Source organism: Perna viridis, chromosome 13 (assembly GCF_037379345.1).
Source record: "Perna viridis isolate PV_CMFRI_1.1 ecotype Kerala chromosome 13, ASM3737934v1, whole genome shotgun sequence".
Classification (NCBI taxonomy): domain Eukaryota; kingdom Metazoa; phylum Mollusca; class Bivalvia; order Mytilida; family Mytilidae; genus Perna; species Perna viridis.
The window spans coordinates 30,250,398-30,264,083 of NC_142457.1; positions in this window are offsets into that span (position 1 = coordinate 30,250,398).

The following is a 13,686-nucleotide window of genomic DNA, read 5'->3' on the forward strand; positions in this document are numbered from 1 at the left end:
CTCCCTGGAAAATTAGTCTCCAAGCAGGAAGAATAGAACACTTCTTCAACTGCCTCAACTACCCAGGAAATGAGGCGCAAACACCTTCCTGAAAGTAGTGACCGTAAAACAGCCACCAAATAGAACCCAAGAATCTTTTCATTTATCATCAGGATATTGCAAAATAAGTTAATTTGTGTCACATATGATTCCTAAAAATTAAATTCTATTAGACGGAGGGACAGCTTTGTGAGATGATTCCTCTATCCCAGAAGAAATCAAAAGATGCTTTAACTCATCAAAAGCCTTAAAGGTTCTGTCAGGTAAATCCAGCGAAGTCATCAAGATACTTAACAACATCAAAACCAAGTTCTCTATACATAAATGCATAAATAAACTGCATTGGTAACGCGCTGGAAAATATGTGCAACAGAACAAAGACACATAGAAAGGACTCGGTCAAAATAAAGATGTCCCTTCCACTCGAAACCTACAAAGTGAACATCATGCAGATCGATAAATTTCTGCCTATAAACCCCGCTTGAATAAAAGGCAATTCCGTCCACGCTTTTAAATCAAGTCTACAAAGGCGTCAACATTAGGATGTTTCAGATTTACTTCCATACCTAAGTAAAAAAAATATCAACGAAGCCGTTAACGTCCCCTCCTCCTCTTTCACTCAAATCTAAGATGACCGTTCTCTCAGACTTCTCAGAAGAATCTTTCTTCGGAAATAAAGGTGGAGATGGTAGTGGTCAAGTTATCTCAATTGACTAGTGCACATAAATGAAAGAGTAATCAAAGGAACCAAGGTTATAGCGGTAATCAAAAGAATGCAATCCTAATTTCGGAGATTTGATACATTGCATCTACCCCAAAAACTTGAGATAAAGGATACACATATACTACAGACACTGTGAAGTCTGCCTCATATCTTGATCTACCCTTAGAAATCGATGGTAAAGGAAAACTACTGACCAAACTTTACGACAAACGTGATGACTTTTCATTCAAAATTGTCAATTTTCCTTTCATCTGCGGCAGCATTCCTTCAGCACCTGCGTATGAAGTGTTCATATCACAACTCATACGTTATGCTAGAGCTTGTCGAAACTACGCAGACTTTTTTGTATCGCGCTAGAACTCTAACAAGTAGGCTTCTAGAACAGGGTTGTGTTGCTACAAGATTGAAGTCATCACTACAGAAGTTTTATGGTCGTCATCATGAACTCGTGGATCGTTATGGTGTATCCATCTGCACCATGAAAACTGATTTATTCAACGGGTTAGGGTTTTTCCTTTCCTCGTTTGTCTACCCCGGACTTGACTTTTTATGAGCAACTCGGCGGGTGTTTCTAGAAAAGCAGAGGACACTTACCCTACCGGTGCACCTGGTCCATGTTCCCAGTTTTTGGAGGAGTCCGATTTGCTCATTTGCTTTTAATACTTTGTATATTTGATGTTTGTTAATGTTCTTTGTTGAGTATGTCTGTTTTCCATGTCTGGTCTTTGTCCCTGGATTGCATTCTTTTGATTACCGCTATAACATTGGTTCCCTTGATTAATCTTTCAAAAACCTACATGTTCTTAAAAACATGAAAATAGCAGACAAAGAGCTGTATAGCTATAAACAAAAATACCAGTAAACTTGTAACATTATGTAACAAAACAGGAAGTATTTGCCTATTACTTTAACAAAAACTTACAGATTATCAAACATTTTGTATGATAGAATTTCGCGGATTCGGACTTTGACGTCATGCAAAATTCAAGGCAAAAAAATAAATAATGGCCACGGAATATTTGATCGAAAAGTTTTACGATACGGGTAAAAAGTAGATACTTAGAGGATCAATATTGAAAAATTGAAGAATCGGTAATAAAATACATGTTATCGCTATGTTATATTTCAAAATAACTTACATGTTCTAAATGTGCTTTTTAATAGCTTTTTAAATACATGCTAAATATGGTTGATTAAATGATTCCGGTCGAACACCTTTAACTTTTAAAAGTCCAATTATGGTGTTACAATTTTAAGTAATTACGTTTTTAAGACAAATTACTGTTTAAGTGTCACGAATCAGTCGCTTATTTTTGTCGTTTCAAAGGTCTTAGCATACATCTATTTTTATTGCGAGAATGTTCATATGTAATACTATTTTTTACTACAAAAACAAATCAGTTGAACAATTAAGTTAAAAGATATGTGATAAAATTTATGTCCAAAGTCCTGTTACACGTTTGTTTTCTGGGGAAAAAATGACATCATGGATGGAATTTACGTAGCAACTCATAGCTTAAATTTTCAACAGGCAGGCAGGAAGTTATCATCAGTGGAAATAATTCGACTGAACAAAGAATTAAAATTGCAGAAAAGAGAACAAAAACGAAAATCCTACCACAAGGCTATTTCATGCTATATTTCAGTCCTGCATCAGTTTACTGACGGATGTTGTGACAAGTAAAAAAATTCGTCACTGCATCGGAAAATAAGATGCTTGTTCTGATATAGGATATATTAAAACTATTAAACACTTTTTTGAGACTTGGCATGCTCGTGGTCCTGAAGATGTAGCCGGTGTTTCATAAAAAGCAAGCTGATTAGTCGTGGGCAGCATGTGATTTAAAGTGCACATAACATGTATTAACATATTTGTAAAACTGCTGATGATTCAAAATGCGCACGAAGGATTTTCGTTATATCGATTCAACCGTGATCGATATTTCAAACCCGTAAAAGAGAACAGGAAAAAATTACCAGGTATTTTCTACGGAATAAGAAACAGTAAAAAAAGAAAGTTGTCCTGCTATACGTATGAAAAATGTTTAAATACTTATTATTACGATTGCATGAATGTTGACTAAGTTTTTTTCTATCTTAAAAATGACTAAAGAAACTGCTGATCAGGAATCAGAAGAAGTGAAAGTTGTTGATGACATTGAACACCTTTACCACCTTGTGTCGAATGGAACTTTAATTGGCGTTAAAGTAGACGGTGTTAATGTTTCTTATGACCTTGTTAAAGCAAGCAATCAAATGATTGTTCCAAGAAAAGAACCAACTGACAAATGGGGGATAACCTATTCTCCCGGAACATAAATAATACACAGATATTATTTCAGCATGGTGAACGAAAATCCAGTAGAACAAAAAAAAAACCTGATAAAACGTATTCCTACTATTGTTCCCGTGCTTTCTTTCGTGTATATATGGTCTGAACTAGAACTGAATGACAATGGAACAGTTTCTATTGACGAGTCCCTCCATAGAAATATACCGTGCTTCCTTGAAGAGTGAGAGGAGGAGGTCGACTAAAACTTTAATAAAGGTTAATAAAATTTGCTCCAAATAAGGCCGTTTGAAAAAGATTTTTTTTTCAAAACAATGGTATATTAGAAAATCAACCCGCAATTTATGTTGAATAGTACGCAGACATTAAGTCATATTACGAAATTTGTTGTACAAAAAATCAATAACACAAATCACCAGAAAGTCTCCTCTTTATAACAATCACACGTAATCATAAAATATAAGAATGGATTCAGATAGTACACAGGACAAAAATGCTTGCAAATGAGGTAACGTTCCATGGTCATTTAATAAAAGTAAAACGTGGTTTGAAAACGTTACGTTCGTGGCGTCAACTTTGTGCGCGACGTCTATATAATAAGACTCCATTTTGCGACAACACAAAAAAAAACTTGACTAACACACCAGGTGGTGCCTTTCTCATATTGAGAGAAAGTGTGTTGTCATGCATGTTGTACCCATCTAATCTGCTTTTAAGAGGACTTAGACTCGACTATGAGAGTAATTAAATCTAAGCGTACGATAGAACTCCCTAGCTGTTTTAATTAATTATAAAAGGGGGTTTACCGCTAAGCAGACAGACAGACACGTGTGAAACTTGTACAAAGAGAAAAGAGATAAGTTTACCATGAAGCCTGTCTAAACCGAACCCTGCAACATTGAATTTAAAACTTAATACTGTTCACCAATGTTCAAAATGATTTACACTGTAATAAAGGAACACATGCTTGGTTTAGACAGATTTCTGATTATTCGGAGTTCGGTTTGAGTTTTCATAGTAGAAATCTGAATTTGCCCAAGAGCTGTTTGTTACATGTATGATTTATTCTAATTACTAATTGCATCAATACGAAAACAAACAATGCCGATTCCAATTGTTTAACTTTTTAGAAGATTTTGATGACTGACCGTAAATGAAAGTAAATAATAAATGGAATGGGCTTTTGCTTATCAATGAAGACCATTGAAGACCATGTGGTGATTTTTTTTCTATGCGATTACAGGAGGCCATGACTTATTTGGTGATTCAGAAAAAAAGAATGATGACGTTGTTCGTATACTTGACATGTCCAAGAACAGTCACGTGGTTCCGGTTATTATGAACGATACATCTTTGACCTCTAACAGTGTAAGAAATCAGGTGCATTTTCGTTTACACTAAAAAAAGTATCTTATTTCTTTTTAAAAAAAGAGCCTGATATGAAATTAACAATGAAGCTGAACGGAAGTCAAGAGTAAGACCAAAATGTAGATAATAAAAACTAGTAGGGATCCAGTTTCTAATGTTAGTAAATAAGAGATTTTCAGGAAGTAATGGTGTCGTAATGGAAGTGACCTGTACTTGCCATTTTTTTTTTATTTTCATCCATTTGATCTCACAAACAAATCATATGTTTTTTTTTGTAATTAAACGTGATGGTGAGAATGCAATAAATTACACAGAAAGCACTACATCTTACATATGTACATGTACATGGAAATAACTTTAAATTAAATTTATAATTTTGTTGATTTATTAGGGAACTTTCAACATGTATTGAAAAATATCATTTTTCGCTATTTTTTTGCATTGGACAGAAAAGCGCTAAATATAGTACCCGCAAAGTTTATTTTTAACATTATGGAACGCTTATCATTTTTTGACACCGCGGAAATTGATACCCACAATATGTACACATATGAACACTTGACAAAATGAGTTTAATTATAAACTAGAAAATAGCTTTATCCTGTGTCGTCCATATCATAGTATCTGCCTGGTTTCTCCTTAGACAGTCTCTTCATCCCTTCTACAAAAGTACCATATAAATTTTTTAATTTAAAGGCTTAATCACAGTTAAGGTTTAACAATTTGTTTACATGTATAATACATGCGTGATTCCGAAATATCAGAACTATCTTATAACTTCGTTGATACCATTAAAAGGTTTTTTTTGTTTGGAATAGCACATGAATAAATCGGTACTCTTATTCGTTGTACCAATATCCATGGTTTAAGGATGAAAGGTCAGTTCGTAGATTCTTGAAATCTTGGACAACTCTTCATACAAAGTGAAAGGGGTCGATCATTTGATTTTTGGATATGTGTGCTAGGGAGAATGTAAACGAAAAAATATTTTGAAAGATTGGATTCAATGAATGTAAAAAAAAAGATCATATTTCCACAATTAACATGGTGAACATAAACAATTTGATCTTTCAACCAACCCACCCCACTATCAAATTAAAGGGATCAATGTGTTATCATGTGTTGTCATATAGAACTTCCTTGCATATAGAATAAGCAGCTGTCAATTATGAAAATCTTTTTATCGCATTTTACAATGAATCTTGTATAAAACCACTTCTTTTATATTTAAAGAATCTACAGCATTTTCCCTAGGTATTTTTACACATCTAAATTTCTGGTTTCATTTTAGCTATTTCAGACTAATTCAACGCCATATTCAGCACAGGAGCTTTTATACATTGATGGAACTGTTTTACTTCACATTTTCATTCCAATAACTTCCGTCTTGTTTATAGTATTTGTATTTGCAATCATCATCGCCAGAAGATTAAAAGTATGCAACATGATAGTAAAAAGGAATGAAAAAAATAAAAAAAAGTTAGCGAAGATTTTCTGTTGATGGACAGAATGAACTTCGTTAACAAAAATCCCACTTACTTTTTCACTGATCGGGAAGATGATTCCAAAGGGTTCCGAATAAACTATATACCCTACGATAAAATCACTCTTCTGGATCTTGTTGGTGAAGGTGCTTTTGGACAGGTATATAGAGTTTGGTATACTTTACGTGGTACCGATATTTTGACCGGAAGTGAATGTTGTAACATTCTTCCTGTTTTATGCTGCCTGGATCATAAATACTACTCAGATCATTTTTATACAGCGAATTCCTAGTATGCTTTGGAAACTTGCTTTTATTGAACTAATCAGTCAAAAGGGTTTTAATCGTTTTTCTTTTAGAAAAGGAGAAGGGACGATAAAGGCTCTCATTAGCCTAAAATACAACTGGAAATTAATCATATTTGTGTTGAAGAAAATTAATTGTGAATTTGGAGACTTGAATCTATTGCAAATCAGAAAACTAAAAGTTTATTACTTTTACCGTGTTTCTTCTTATTATTATAATTTTAATTCTCCTATCATAAAAACTAATTGTTTGTCCACGTTTTCTCATAAACGGCTCATTTGATTGAGATGAAACTTCACAGGAAGTTAGAACTACTCTTCAAAAGATGAAGAAATTCAAAAGTTTTATTTCAGCTGCCGCCATTTTTTTCAAAATGGCCACCAGACTGGACGTACCCATGTGTTTACACCGGAAATTGGAACATTATATATCTCGAAAACTACTGATCAGAATTTGACGGAACTTGGTGTATTAAGTTCATTACTCTTAACAAAATCATGAAAAAAATCGCGTGCGTCTCGGCTGCAATTTTCAAAATGGCAGACAACACTGTCGAAAATTCAAATTTGTCCGTTTTCGATGAAAATTGATATCTAGGTTTTTTGAGCCGTCCCGATTAATAATTTGCGGCTCAATTTGCAATTGGAGCTACATGTTGGTCGCCATTTTGAAAATGGCCGCCTTCGCGGTCGAAAAGTCAAAGTTGTCCGAATTTGATGAAAATTTATATCTAGGTTTTTTAAGACGTCTCGATAATTTGAACTACGTATCAACGGATATGTTCAAAATGACCGCCACCGCGATATAAAATTAAAAGTTGTCCGATTTCGATGAAATTTGATATCTAGGTTCTTTGAGCTCCTAAAGACTCCCCGATTATGAATCTGTAGCTCAATCGATAATTTCAACTACGTATCAACCGCCATGTTCAAAATGACCGACATCGCGATAAAAAATTAAGTTGTTCGATTTCGATGAAATTTGATATCCAGGTTCTTTACTCTGCCTCAATTAAAAATAAGCAGTTCATCTGACGATATGTTTCTTAAAGCAAAGACAAGGAAACGGGAAGCGACTTCTGAACATTTCGTGGAAACGTAAATTTGAATTATTATTATCATTATTATTATTATTATTATCATTATTATTCTCCTGTCATAAAAAAATTCATTGATTTTCCTGCACGTTTTCTCAAAAACGCCTTATCTGATTAAGATGAAACTTCATAGGAAGTTAGAACTACTCTTCGAAACATGCAGAACTCCAAAATTTTTATTCCAGTTTCCGCCATTTTTTTCAAAATGGCCGCCTTACTTGACGTACCCACTTTTTTACACCGACAATTGGAACATCGTATATCTCGAAAACCGCTATTCAGAATTTGACGAAACTTGGTCCATATATTTAGCTCAATAGTCCAAACAAAATTGCAAAACTAAAATTGCGTGCATCTTGGCCGACATTTTCAAAATGGCCACCACCGCGATCGAAATTTCAAATTTGTCCGTTTTCGATGATAATTGATATCTAGGGTTTTTAAGACGCCACGATTAAGAATCTTCGGCTCAATCAATAATTTGAACGACGTATCGACCGCAATTTTCAAAAGGGCCGTCACCGAGATAAAAAATCAAATGTATTCGATTTCGATGAAATTTGATATCCGGGTACTTTACGCTGCCTGGATCAATTATAAGCAGTTTCATTCACGATATATTTCTCAAAAGATCAGGAAAGGTGAGGCGACTTCTATACGTTTCGTGGAAACGTAAATTTTGATTACATTCGTTTTTTATAGTTTTTTCTTGTGAAAATATAAAATCGTTTCTTTCGTGTAGACATAGTCATGTCCGCAAAATATAGCCAAGTAACAACAAGATACAAACAGAGAAACAAAAACAAAAACAAACAAAAACAAAAAATTACAATTCTCAGAAGTGTTTTGTGTAATGATGTATAAATGTGGCACATTTATGCCTTAATTCCACAAAACATTCTTTCTCTTAATATTTTTTTGTATTATCCTATGTTACGAACAATTTTTATTTTGTAACAACAAAATTGATATTTTGGGCAATATTTATAGCTTCATTCTCCTTTGTTGAATAAAAAAAAATAGAAACCAAAAATATGAACAATGCAACAAAACAAACAAACAAATGTAAGTACAAACAAATATAAACAAAAACAAACAATAAAAACAAAATGAACAAGTCTAACATGCAAACATTGCAGTTTATTACAATGCACAGTTTTTTTTATGATTGAAATGAACAATACGACCCCGTAACTCCAAAATGAGGTCAAAGCATAAGACGGAGCCAAAGATTCAGAATCCAGTAATAAATTCCTAACTTTTTCTAAAAAGTCGGCTAAAATTGATAAACAATCAAGTTGGCAGAGACCAATTAATACCTCGTAAAATGAATTAATAAATGATTAACATCTTCATTGTACTTGTTACTATGTTTAAAATGGCAATCTGATCGGAAAGTAGCAAGAAAACCGAAAGAATAATTCAGAATTGATATCGGATCTTTGATATAAGCGACGCAATGATTTGTGGATATAAGCGTGAAAAACTAATTGAATTGATTATTAGTGTTAAGTGCTTTGTATAACAATTAATTTGAGGGGCAACTGTTGTTGAAAGACGCGTAATGCCTCGAAGTGACAGTTTGAATTAGAGTCAATTTATATTCATTAGATAGAGACGTGAAATGAATAGACATTGTATCTATTGTATTTTGAAGTCGTAAACAGGCGCGGTTATTGGAACCATGACATTTTTCCAAAAACAAATCACTGCTTAAAAGACGAATGTCCTAAGCATAGACCTTTTAAAAATTAATTTCAGGAAATGTACATTAAAAGAATGATTTGACTGGTTGCGTTTTTTTATATACAATGCACTACATTACAGAAACAAATAAAATATCTTTTATTTTTTAAACATTATTTTGTTGTTCATATATTTTTAAAGCGTCATAGTTAATGCCTTTAAAATAAGAATCGCGATAGATATATCCCCAACTATAAAGAGACTAAGTCCTTGTAATTGTGTGTGAATTATTATCATTATTACGAAAACATGGAATATACAGTACTTATTTACTTTCTGATGCCAGTACTTTTAATAACATTCTTTATAAAACTCAGGTGATTTATGTGTCAAACCTACAAAATTCACATTTATTCCCATTTCGAAACAGTGACTTATAACATAACCAGTCTTGTTTTAGCATTCTGTTATTGCACTATAAATGATATTGTACAGTGAAACCTCTTTACCAAACCCTCTTTGAAAGAGTAACTAAGAGAACCAAGGTTATAGCGGTAATCAAAAGAATGTAATCCAGGAACTAAGACCAGACATGGAAAACAGACATACACAACAAAGAACATAAAGTAACTAAAATCATACATACAAAGTAACAAAAGTAAATGAGCAACTCGGACTCCACTAAAAACTGGGAGCATGGACCAGATGCACCGGTTGGGTAAGCGTCCTCTGCTTTTCTAGAAACACCCGCCGAGTTGCTCATAAAAAGTCAAGTCCGGGGTAGACAAAAGAGGAAAGGAAAACTATGACCCGTTTTCATGGTGCAGATGGATACAGCATAACAATCCACGAGTTCATGATGACGACCATACAAATTCTGTAGTGATGACTTCAATCTTGTAGCAATATAAATCTGTTCCAAAAGCTATTTGTTAGAGTTCTAGCGCGATACAAAAAGTCTGCGTAGTTTCGGCAAGATCTGGCATAACGTATGAGTTGTGATATGAACAATCCATACGCAGGTGCTGAAGGGATGTTGCCACAGATGAAAGGAAAGTTGACAATTTTGAATGAAAAGACATCATGTTTGTCGTAAAGTTTGGTCAATAGTTTTCCTTTACTATCGATTTCTAAATGTAGGTCAAGATATGAGGCTGACTTCACAGTGTCTGTAAACTTTTAAATGTGTTCTGTTAAAACAGATGATCAATTTACTGAGGTCCAAACGCATTGACATTGACATAAAAAGAGTTTAAAAAGTCTTTTAGACAGGATTTTGGATTTTTCAGAGTTCGGTTAAGCAAGGTCCAAGCACATCGAAATTGACATAAAATGACTTTTAAAAGTCTCTGGTTTAGACAGGTTTTCGGATTTTTTCGATTTCGGTTAAGCAAAGTCCAAGGACTTTGAAATTGACATAAAAGAACTTTAAAAAGCCTCTGGTTCAGACAGGATTTCGGAATTTTTTTTTTCAGTGGTTGGTGTTAACCAAGGTCCAAGCGCATTAGATTTGACATAAAAAATTGGTTTGGCCAGGTTTTCGAATTTTTCAGTGTTCGGTTGAGCAAAGTCCAAGCACATTGAAATTGACATAAAAGGATTTTAAAAAGTCCTTGGTTTAGACCGGTTTTCGGATTTTTCCGTGTTCGGTATTAACAAAGGTCCAAGGGCATTGAAATTGACATAAACATTTTTTTTTTAAATTTCTGGTTTAGACAGGATTTAGGATTTTTCGTTGCTTGGTGTTAACCAAGGTCCAAGCGCATTGGAATTGACAAAAAAGGATTTTAAAAAGTCCTTAGTTTAGACAGGTTTTCGGATTTTTCAGGGTTCTGTTAACATGGGTTCAATCGCATTTAAATTTGACATAAAAGGACAATAAAACGCGTTATGGCGATTTTTCGGATTTTTATGTTTTCGGTTTACACAGATATTATTGCATATGATATTAGCTCTTTGAAACCGGTGTCACTGTTGATTAATTTGATTTAAGTGGGCAAATAAGGATGGTTTCCTCAAAAATACAGATTTGAAAACAAAACGGGACTATCGTTATGTAAGATATGTAGATATGTTATATAACATATTGCAGACCGATACAGAATATTGTTTGTTCAATGAGTCATATTATACCTTATCACCGTTACCATAGGGATGACTACATTTTTTATGGACTGGTGCTTAAAAGTTAAGTAAAGTCATTACCTGATTGGTATTTTACCAAACCCACTGGTTGTCAATATGTTCAAAGATGTGCGAACGAAGGTAAACATAATTAAGTCAAGTGGAATTTTAGTTAATGCAAAGTGAACATTAAAACAAAGGAACACATAAGTCACTCTGACAGTCTACGGGTTCACATGGTCCATGCTCTCAGTTTTTGGTGGAGTCCGAGTTGCTCATTTTACTTTTGTTTCTTAGGACCTGCTTATTTTCTGATTTTATGTTCTCTGTTGGGTGTGTTGTGTTTTCTTTATCTTGTCCTTTTTCCTTAGTATAAATGGAAGAAAAATAAATACAGTATATCTTGTAAAGTGGCTTAAATTAAATGTCAATAAAATGAGTGAACAATAGCCACGTTTTAAAGGTAATGAGGAACTACATACAAATAAAATACAAATAAATTGTAGAAATATAAATGATATGGGTCAAAATTTTCAGCCTAACAGCATTAGTTAGGGTCAAATGTATTGGAAAGATGGCTGACAACAGACAACCCACATTACAAAGACAAGGTGCCTTTTAAGTTTCACTGTATCAAAACGTTAAACAAACGAAATGTTTTCATTGGCAGCCATATAATATTACAGTTGTTTTCATTGGCAGCCAAATAATATTACAGTTGTTTTCATTGACAGCCAGTTGTTACATATTGTAGAATGACATTTTGACTGAAATTGAAAACTGTAACAATTGCGTTGGCGTTAAACATTGTACTAATACGAAAGGGTGATAAAAAGTCGAAAGATCTATTCTTTTTTACATAATTTAATCGCGATGTTCAGTTTCCATCTTACAAAAGATGAATTTCATTGTCAGAGAAACCAGTAATTACCAAAGGTTTCTTTCTTTATTATCGTAAACAATGTTGTTTACATGAATCTGCATCAGTGTCAAGTGGATAGGGCTACTTTAGGTGTACCTAGTTCGAAAGACTACGAAAACAAAAAAAGCAAAAAACAATCAAGCAAACACAAAACACAAGAACTAAGGAAAAATTACTTGAAAAGAAGAAAACAAAAGGCGATATAACACAGATGTAACAGAAACCCCACCCTCTCTCTGTTATACGATTTTAAGGCTTAATTTGGACTGTCATAATAGTCTTCATGGATAAATATATAAATACATGTATCAGTCATATAAACTTTCCAAATTTCTGTTTAATCTGTACTCGTAGTTAAATTGGTGACCTCTTATCAACAGCATTTAAACAAGTAATATTTTGTCAACGTAAAACATGTTCTAAAACGGCACCTTAAAACGATAAAATCGATGTTGTACGCCTGCGTCAAAAGCACCATAAATCGCTTCTTCAGTACGTACGTTAAATTTCCATAAAAGGATTTTGAGCAATCCAAGTTTTAGACTCCATACATATAAAGGACATTGCTAACGCTTTGTCCCAATTTTTCGTTCAAAGAATTAACAGGGATTTGTCACTGTGCTGTCTATTTGTACGTTCTTGAATACACCATTACAGTAACTAAGTCATTATGTTAATCATTGCCAATTAAATATAAGGTTTATACATGTATTTATAAAGATTATTTCCCATTACAAACAAAAATCTAAAATATCCAAAACAAAGTAATCGACAAAAATACTTGAACATGATACCCTTCTGGGGTATCTGTTGTCACTCGTTGATTTTTTGTGCGATGTTATATTGCAAGTGCTTTAGTTTTATTTATGTGGTCTTGTGTTCCTCTTGTATTTCTATTGATTCTGTAAGAAAGATGGTGAGTGTGGTTCGATTCTGCTTCTTGTTTTTCTTTTGTATTTTTATTTATTCTGTAAGATATACGGTGAGTGTATTATGCCCCTGCTTCTTGTTTTCAGTTTCCGTCAGATGAGTGTAGTTCGCCCCTGCTTCATGTTTTCACGTTTCTGTCAAGTACTTGGATTTTGATGTCTCTTAGCTCTCATACTTTTGACGCTTCGGTACTTTTTGCAAATATTTGGCTGTTATTGTTTAAAAACAGTTGTCGGATGGAATGTGACAGTTGCTCATTTGCTTTTGTTACGTGTATGTATAGTTTAAGTTACTTCATCTTCTTTGTTGTGTATGTCTGTTTTCCATGTCTGGTCTTTGTCCCTGGAATACATTATTTTGATTACCATTATAACCTTGGTTTCCTTGATTACTCTTTACCTTGACCACTATTTGATCTATGACAATTTACTAACGTCATTAATAATAGTGAAACCTGTCTAAACCAAACCCCTTTAGTTAGTGTTCGATTTGAAGATGTGTTCGGTTATCCAAGGTCCTTGTCCAATGGAATTAGCATAAACAACTTTAAGAAAGTCTGGTTTAAACAGGTCTTCGGATTATTGATGATCAGGGTTCAGTTTACAAACCTTTCATTGTACTGTGTTTATTTGGCTGTTTGGCTGTTATTGCTTGATGTACCTCAAACAACATGTTTACTTTTACTTGATGCACCTAACAATCAGATAAAATCATTTCT